Source organism: Clytia hemisphaerica, unplaced genomic scaffold (genome assembly GCF_902728285.1).
Source record: "Clytia hemisphaerica strain Z4C2 unplaced genomic scaffold, Clytia hemisphaerica genome assembly, whole genome shotgun sequence".
Taxonomy (NCBI): domain Eukaryota; kingdom Metazoa; phylum Cnidaria; class Hydrozoa; order Leptothecata; family Clytiidae; genus Clytia; species Clytia hemisphaerica.
Window position 1 is genome coordinate 193,515 of NW_027104464.1, and position 9,535 is coordinate 203,049.

Consider the following 9,535-nt stretch of genomic DNA (forward strand, 5'->3'; position numbering starts at 1 on the left):
GTATATAAACAAGGACCTTATAAACAACACATACTCTAAGTTACACTTACAGCTTTCTGTTACAGATCCGAATCTAGACGATATACAATGGATTTGAATACTCATGCTAGACCAAGGTTCATGGTAAGAACTAAAACTTTTTGAATTCCCTTCCTTCCAGGGGTAGAATGTCAATCAACTGTTTTGACTACAAATTGTACCAGAGCGATTCAGACTTATAATAAACGAACGTCATATCACAAAGACACAATAAATATAGTTGTTTGTATTATAACCAGGCAATGTCAACCTAAAACTCGGTCGAACTGATTTTTGTAATCAAAACACCAGGGGTCATCAAATAGAATCAATGTGTGTGTTGGAAGAAAAAGGTTATTCATGATATTCATGACGGAATCTTTTATACGGAAGCACCCGAGATAACCCGGAACTAGTGGCAAAATAACAAAAGACTAGTGGCAAATTTTGCCACTAGTTCCGGATTATTTTGTGTGCTTCCGTATATAAGATTACATCATGAATATCATGAATATACCTTAGTCCTTATCCGGCGTTTTTAATGCCAGCCCTTATTATGCCTAATATCTGCCTTATTATAACGCCAATAAGGGCCGGTGTGAGGAAAATAAAACCACACATCTATTGGATGCCTAAATTACATAAAAATCCAACAAAGTTTAGGTTTATTATAGCTGCCCCTTGCTGTTCCATCAAGCCGCTTTCTAGAGCAAATACAAAATTTCGTCAGATAGAAAATTATCATGCTAAATCTTTTTTCTATTCAAGTGTCAAAACATTTTGGGTTATTCAAAACAATGCCGATGTTATCAAATGCATTAACAAATTGAACAAGCGAGGTTCTTTTAGATCTACAGGTATATGTACCCCAAAAACAATGGTACCCCAAAAACAGCACACTCACTTAAACTTCAATTTTAGAGGTTTTAGAGCACTAGGATGAAAAATATTTCTATTTTGGAGAGCCATGGTATCATGGGATTATGTTAACTGACCATTTAATCAGAAAAGTTTTCATTTTGGGAAATTGCAGCCTGATTTATAAAAAATTCACAGTTCAGAATTTTCAAAATTTTTACACTAAGGCCACTGAATCAATAAGGTAAGAGACTAAGTTTGCAAACGCAGGATTAAAATCAACCTTCAACAGCCATCTTTCAAAGAGATAAAGTTTGAATAGCAGGAATTATTTACAAATCTCATAATTTTGTCAGAAAAGTGAGCATACCGCAATGTGGGTGTTGGGGTACACCTGGGTTACAGAAATGAAATTTGGAAAATCTGTTAATTTCTTTGATTTACATCTCTCTTTTGAATAAAACATGAGAAAATAACATGAACACAAAATGTACAACAAAATAATATCAACTATGTCATGCCAGAATAGTCACAATTATGGCAACATGTCATTAATAAGGTAAATATGTATTCCTATTCAATTTTGAAACAATAGCGAAACGTTCTTTGACAGATGGATACTCTGGTACAAAGAATTTGTTTCCTTTCATTGGAGTTGCTTTCAAGGGACCAGCTATAATGTCTTCCATCTTAAAAAGACCAATGTCTAGAAGGTCTTGAGTTGTATCTTCAAGGGTTGTACCTTGGCCTATTTTTGGCTTTAAACACCGAATTTCAACTTTATCAACATCTCCATCTTCTTCAGTCAAAAAGGGATGTCTTGCGTTTTGTTTGAAACAATAATAATCTGCTTCTTTGACTGGGGGTTTGATGGTATTCCACACTTTTTGCATATCAGCAATCGCCTGCTCCTCAGGGTCATTGTTTTCCTTGTCTTCCTCGTCTTCGTATGTTTCATCTTCCAGCGTACTCTCTTCAGACATGTCTATATCTTCTTCATCACTTTCATCACTATCATCTCAAGTTTTCTTTGATGAACAGGCCTTTGCTGGAAGGATCATCACCGGCTTGTGACCATCTACTTTGCTAGCTGCTTTGCTGCACAACGATCGTAGCACGTTCTTACAAACTGGACATTGTTTGAGCCTAATAGCCAAACATTTTTCTTCAGAGCATGTGCACTTGTCCTTACACTTAAGGAAATTAGCTTTGTTTTCCTCCTTTTGATTTGCTTTGTCTTTCTTGACTGTTTCCACTTCTTTCTTCTTTTCTTTAATGACCTGGACTTGGCTTGCAACATCCTTGGCTCCGATCGATCCATAAACATTTGTCACCCGCACTGACTATTTTCGGTTGCTGGTTTAACTTTTTTGATACTCAACAAACCGGGTACCTCCTCTAAGGCAATGCTTTTTTCACCGTGATCTTTAATCAAATTTTAAGCCTGTTCGAATTTACTCTTCCAATACTCAGCCGAACCCCTTCTTTTATTTGGTTATACAATTGAGACTGGGGATGATTCAGCAAGGGTTGGATTTGAGTTTGATGAACCAGCCTCCTCTAATAAGTTTTGTGCTCTTTCAAACTTGTCCTCCTGCATAAAATTGACCTTTAATGAGGTTTTAGTGATGCCAACGCGTTTTGAACACTTAACAAGTGTTTCACTAGTTGCCCATATGCCAGATCCTCGATAGAATAAGCATGAAAGATTCTTTGTTTAGTGAATGCATGTCATTGAAGAGCTCATCCTTTGCGTTTTTGTATTCTAAATGGAGGTTCTTATTAAGCTGGTCAAGCAATTGAGTACTCCTGTCATGTCTGGTGGAGATATAAATAGCCAAATGTCTCGAGATAAAAGAAACTTAAGAACATCGTAATCATATCTGGAACTGTGCCCATCAGATAGTAGAACAACTGGCTTCTCAATTCCTTGTTCAACCAGATACCGATCAAACTCTTTGCATGCTTCAATGTAAGTATCATGATTGGATACCCCACTTTCTGATGTACTGATGAGGAGATGCTCAATATTATCTACCGCTTCTAGTGAGGCCATGTGACTTGTAATACCAACAGCAGAGAAGATCACTTGGCAAATAGCAACATCGCCTATATGTAACAGAAAAAGTTGTATAAATTATTTATAGACTGCTTCAATGTAAGTATCATGATTGGATACCCCACTTTCTGATGTACTGATGAGGAGATGCTCAATATTATCTACCGCTTCTAGTGAGGCCATGTGACTTGTAATACCAACAGCAGAGAAGATCACTTGGCAAATAGCAACATCGCCTATATGTAACAGAAAAAGTTGTATAAATTATTTATAGATATATATACCCATATATACCCATATATATACAGATATATACCCATCCAAACGACGGTTAATGGTTTCACGATCTTTAATTAGAGGAAAATTTCCAGTATTCAGAGCAGCTTGACCTTTGACACCATTTTCCTTACAAAACTTGACTGCTTCCTCTATTTGCTTGTTCCTCAAGTTGGTCTTTTTTCTAGCCACATTTGCCTCGTCCCTTGTTGAAGGCTTCTTTACTTTTAAGTTAAACTTAGGCTTCATTGTTAAAATGTTATATTTTTCAATTTTACTTAAAAAAAAGAAACTATAAATTGAGATAACTCCNTACCTTAAAGAATAAATTATGACGGAAATAAAATTTGATTGTATGGCGGAATTCCTGGTAAATCCGCCAAATAAAATTCCCGCCAAATTTAATTTATCTCGTGTATTCTCCAAATTTGTGCTATTTCAGGCCTTAAAACAGGTTTTTGCTTATTCGGTAACAATTTTTGGCCAAAAATTTCCTTCAACCGCCAAATTAAATTTTCGCCTGATTTCTTTTTTCTAGCAATCCACCAAATTAAATTCCTCTGAAAAAACTTTTTCAACCACCCGCCAAATTAAATTCCTGCCAAAATTTCTTCCTTCAAGGTATTATTATCAATTTTGTCAAGTCTCGAGAACAGTGAAGGTAAAGTACAATAAATCCAAATTTTTCAACTTCAAGGTATCAGATGCTTTAAAATTAAACAGCTTTGCTCCAAAGAAAATGTGACATTTACAAAAAAAAAGCAGAGATATGTATTCAATTTTTTGTAGTAAATTTCTCTATCATTTTGTATCAAAATAACAGAACTTGAACTGAAAAGACATATATAATCTTGAAGTTCTATTCTGGAATTTTGACCAAAATGTAGTTGATTGCTATCTTTTGAAACAATGTCCAGAAATATTCATCTATCAGCTTGGTAAAACCCGTGTGTTTTCATCATGAGAAATATCTCGCAAGTCATCAATGACGTAAGCAATTAACAAAAGAAAAAAAAGAAAGATCAAAGAGATTTTTTTTAACTAAGATTTAAGATACTTTCGCCAATCTTGGGAATCTCCATTTTTCGATATTTTATTAGCGCTTTTCGTGAAGATTACTCTCATATAAATCTTATCACCACCAGGATTGGCGAAGTTTGGGAAGTTGAAGCACACAAAGAATTGACTTTTTCAATCATCTGCGGTGGATCTCAAGTTATCTGAAATTGGAAACGTCTAAAACACGATGTGTAATGAATTGTAACGAACGATGATTGTTGATTTTAAAGTCGTTAAAAGTGTTTTTAAAAGTGCGAAGTAATTATCTTGGGAATAAACGAACTGAAAATCAATTAAAACAATGTAACAAAAGAGTTACAGAATTATGTCAATTATGAACGACAGATGAGACTTTTATTTATGGCTTTTATTCGCCAATACGATGACATGGTTTTTGGCTAATTTTACGAAAAGAAACACACCCCTGTCTCACATGTCCCTCATATCTGTTTTTTATGAATACGGGCGAAGAGTGGGGAAACGGTACATCATATCATCTCAGTGACGCTTATTACCACCGGGACAAGGGGTGAAACTTTCCACCTCTTAGCGAGTTTAGTTCGATTTTCCTTTGAGTTCAAGCTGCAAAAATATCTTGTTTCGATGTTTTTCCATTCGATGTAATTTTTACATAAAAAGGACGTGAGATTTCGGTACGGTTTTCCTTTTAACTACCTTAAATTTCCTTTTGATGAGATAGGGATATGAAGGCCAAGTAGAAATAAAGAGCATTGAGAAATGGGAACTTTCATCGGGTAAAATTTTGACAGGCTCGGAGATGCTTCGGTCGGATTTCAAAACTTCACCGAGACAGGGGTGTATAAATCTTACATTTTACTTTAAGGAGACGGGGGTGTATAAATGTTAATTTTTATTCCCAGTTTTACAGATGTTTTTTTCTGTCTATAAGCTTTCGCGAATGGACCTTAAAAAGAATTGTCAAAAAATGCTGTGGCGAAGGAATTTGTCCGCGCGGCCTTACTTTCGATTTTCGGATGCGGAACATACGAAATTTAGAATACGGGCATTGTGAGATAACGATGTTTCAGAACCCTGATCTTGCCACTCCATGCTCATTACTAGGTCTCCAGTGGTCTAGATTGGATGAATCACAACAATTCTTCTCTCGTGCTATTTTCTTTTTTTCTTTTTCATTTCAGTCATTTTCATTTTTTATGGGAACACAATTGCAATATCATTTATCCAGATGACACGTGTATTTTCCACATTTCCGCTGTCGTAATATCATAATGATACACATTCATTGGCGAAGGCAAGAATCTGGAAACCTTCCGGAGAATACCTGTGTCAGAGATCCGGTGGAGCCCTGCAAAACCATCCCCATTGTAAACTTCGAGCTGGAATATAGATTTTCTATCCCAATCGGGACAATACGATTAGATAGAAATTTTCATCCACACTGAATAAGCAAAAGGCTCCACCGGGGCGGCATTGAGACAGTGGTGCGTGTGGCGAGAGATTGAAAAGAACGCCCAGAAAGAAAAGAAAGACCAACGAAGTTACAGTCTATATTCTATTATAACTTGATTGTAATGATCAGTGACCTCATTTTTAATTTTCGCGCCACTTTTTTTAATGTTTTATGTATTTCGTAACGTATATTATTTTATGAATTGTTAAATTTAATAAAAAAGGTGGTTCTTATTTTCTTCTTCACGACTCCCAAGTAGCACGCTCTCCCTGAACAGCTCATAATGGTAACAATCGGTAACTAAATAAAGAAGAACAATTAAAAATACTATCATTCATATGACCGTTAGAAGATCCATGGTACTGTAGATTTTTTAAGCTTCAAACTTTAGACAAATTGACAGTCGCTCAAACTCAAAAAGGTCGGTAGATAAACTGCCGAAGTTACGGTGACAAGAAACAACGCACACTAATTGATGAGACGCACAAAAAACAATCTAGATTCCAACATAGATGAGATAATTGTTTCATATAACAATGTAACTTACGTTGTCTCGGACACTTCTTGAGTTTAGTGAAAGCAGTCCGCAATGATTGTGATATTGACGAATTGACTCTGCTTCATTTGATCCGTTTTTCCTGAATAAAAAGAAAGTAAAAACATCATTTGAACTTGAACTTTCAAAGTATTGAAATCAACGGATTATCAGTCGCTTTTGTTAGCAGTGAAGCAAGTAAGTCCATAATCTTTGGGAAGAGAATACGGATATGAATTTGATGCAGGGGTGTATTTAGGATTGTTAGGCATCGCTGAATAGTATTCTATATGATATAAAAAAGATTGAATGGGTGGAAATTTTTTCAATGGGCACAATACCTTATTAAATTTAAAGAATGAAATCTTGTAAAGAAAAAATGAATACCCGCCGTTCATCTTCATTTTCCCCCGTTTTCACTTTAAAGTTGAAATTGGCGTATTTGCCTGACGCGTTCTAGCTCATTTGCACAGGGTAGGGAAAAACCTAGGGGGTACTTAGGCAAATGGAAGTACGGTATGTGCCACCCTTAAGAGTACCTTTTTTGGATAAAGTCCGGGTAAGGGTCGGAAAATTCACAAAATTTTCCTTTGTTTTCTCCTTTTTAGTCTCGTTAAGGGTCCGAGGGTCGAATGTCGGGCAGCACCCCCCTCGTCAGATCGCAACCCTAGGATCCTCCCCCCAGGGGGAAAACCCGTTGCAAATGCACACCCCGTGCAAATGCCCAAGGATTTGTCTGACTGCCAAATATAGTCCATCTAAAGTCGATGCAAATTTATGCCAAATTCATTCCATAAGTCATTTATGACATTAAGTTTTTCGAATAAAGTCGCCTGGTATTCAACTTTTATAGCTTAAAAAGTCACTCAAGCATGAAATGTAATGTGCCGTTTTTAATTCTCCTTTGGGAAAACGAAAGCTGTTATGCCAGTTACGATTGATTCGTTTTTTTATACTACTTAATTGACAAGGAATTTACGATGTTCTCTACCGTTTTGACTTTCTCGACGTCACAACTATGTGTAAGTACTTTCGTTTACATAATGAAAACACACGGGTTTTACCAAGCTGTCTATAGATGAATAGATTTATAGATAAAATAATAAAATTTGACACTTAATACAGCTTATGAAAAAAAATCTGTCAATGTTACTTTAGATGACTGTACTCCTATTTGATTTTATCCTCAAAATAGGTTAAAAACTGAAGACTCTATGGAAAACTTTCCAAAAATTTTGTTATGTAGCAAATCAGAACATGATGACGACAGTGAAACATAATCTTTAGGTCAGAATATATTCAAAATCAATTGATTTCAATCTAAAAAAGTCTAACATGTCATAATTGATAATCAAGATGACAGATTTGTTATATGTTCGCATAAATTTTATCCCGATAAAAAAACTACTTCCAGCTTCAACATTTTTTGTCAAATTTAGTCCAATATACACAATGTACCATACTAGTTTGTATACTTTTTTACATTTACGGTCAATATAAATAAATTTTCAGTCTGGTAATAGGATATGTTTAAAAGAATTGTTTCATGGTAAACAAACAGATTTATTTCTTTTTCAATACTTGAAGTTTCTTGCTTTTACACATTCATCAGTTGATTAGAATTGTTCACATAATTGCCAAGCTTTTAATTGTATAAACCATAACCAGAGCATTTTTGCAGTTAGTTTGTATTGTACGTAGTCTCAAGTTTTTCTGAAAAAGCTTCTTCACCGATCAGTTCATTTTGACTACCAGTCAAGAAATCCCTGGAGATGTATGCTTTTTTCTTTTTCATACTCCTGATGCCCATGGTCATGGACAAGATAGATGTCAAAATGTATAAACATCAGTCAGTCATTCATCACGAGTGATCATATTATAAAGAAACATGCAAGATTGCTGTTGGAAATCAGTTCAAGCAAAACAATTATATGTGGACAGCAGAGGGTCTTTTCGAGTGAATCTTTAAACTATTTTCCATAGTCATTTTGTCTTTCTGTAAAAAATCGTTTTACAAGCAGTTCCAGTTCGCTCAGTGCAGGGATAGACTGCTTATCAAGGTCTCGTAGTATCTTTCTCTGCCAATCAAGTTTCATTTAAATGACATTTTACAATTGCCAAGAGTTCTTCCTACTTCAACTTCTTCATGTTGAGAATCTATCTTTGACTTTTAAATTTACTATTTACATCAGCCATTCATTATGTATTTAGCTTGTTTTGATTTTTTCAAATTCTCGGAATTTGTAAAATGGCGGGATTATGCTAATCGACATACGTTTCGCGTACATGCCTAAAAGTACTTTCGTTTTTAAAGTGCACCAGGGCTTATATCCCCTGTCAACGCGTCCATCAGAATCATCAATAGCGTAAGGGGGTTAGATAAGCCATGGAGTCGAGGGTGATCCTAAATATTCAATAAATTACGGTTTATAAACGCTATATTTGACGTTAAAAATTTGTATTGGAAAAGTGTCAATTTTTTGACACCGTACTGTCAAAAATGTCATCATGCTCAAGGTGTGAAAATTTTTAGGTGTCAAATTTTTTTTAATGTGAAGCTACTTAAAAGTTAGGAATTTGCAGAACATTTCATGGCGAAAGCTCTACTATTTCAGGAGCTATTAACATTAGCTTCACGCCCCGAACAGAAACAGCCCTCCCCTAGTACGAATAGGGTTAATCCCATTTTGCGTCCTTTTAAAGTTACGAAAATCATCAAAAAAAAAGAATCTTTATGTACGTGTTTGTTCTTTCTTTGAAACCTTTAAAAAATCTTCCTCGAAACTCTAGTCGATTTTGAAAATAATTTGATGGGAATTTGGTCCAAATTTTCCGAAAATATAGTGATCCATGACAGATAAAAAAACTTCGATCTTCGGGATTTTAGGACCCTTTCAGAGAGTTATTGGTTTTTCAAGAGATTTTGAGGTGCGAAAGGGTAACCTTAGCAAATCTTTTAAAAGTCCATTGCATTTATGGAATTGAAATGGTGAACAATTAAGGAGCGACACAGGAGTATATTTGTCAATTTCATTTAATGAATAGTTTTCTTTTAGAGGGTAGGGAAAATTTACATTTTATAGACCTTCAAACACCATAACAAAAATATAAAACGAAAAAGAAAAAAATACGTACAAAAAAAACAAAAATTATAAAATGTAGTAAAAAATTATATATAAAAAAGGTATTTTAACAAAAAGTACAAAAATATCATTCTTTCTTTTATACTTTCATCTTCTTTATAAAAAAATACCATATATTTTATTTTAATACAAAAATAAAATAATAAAAAAATAAC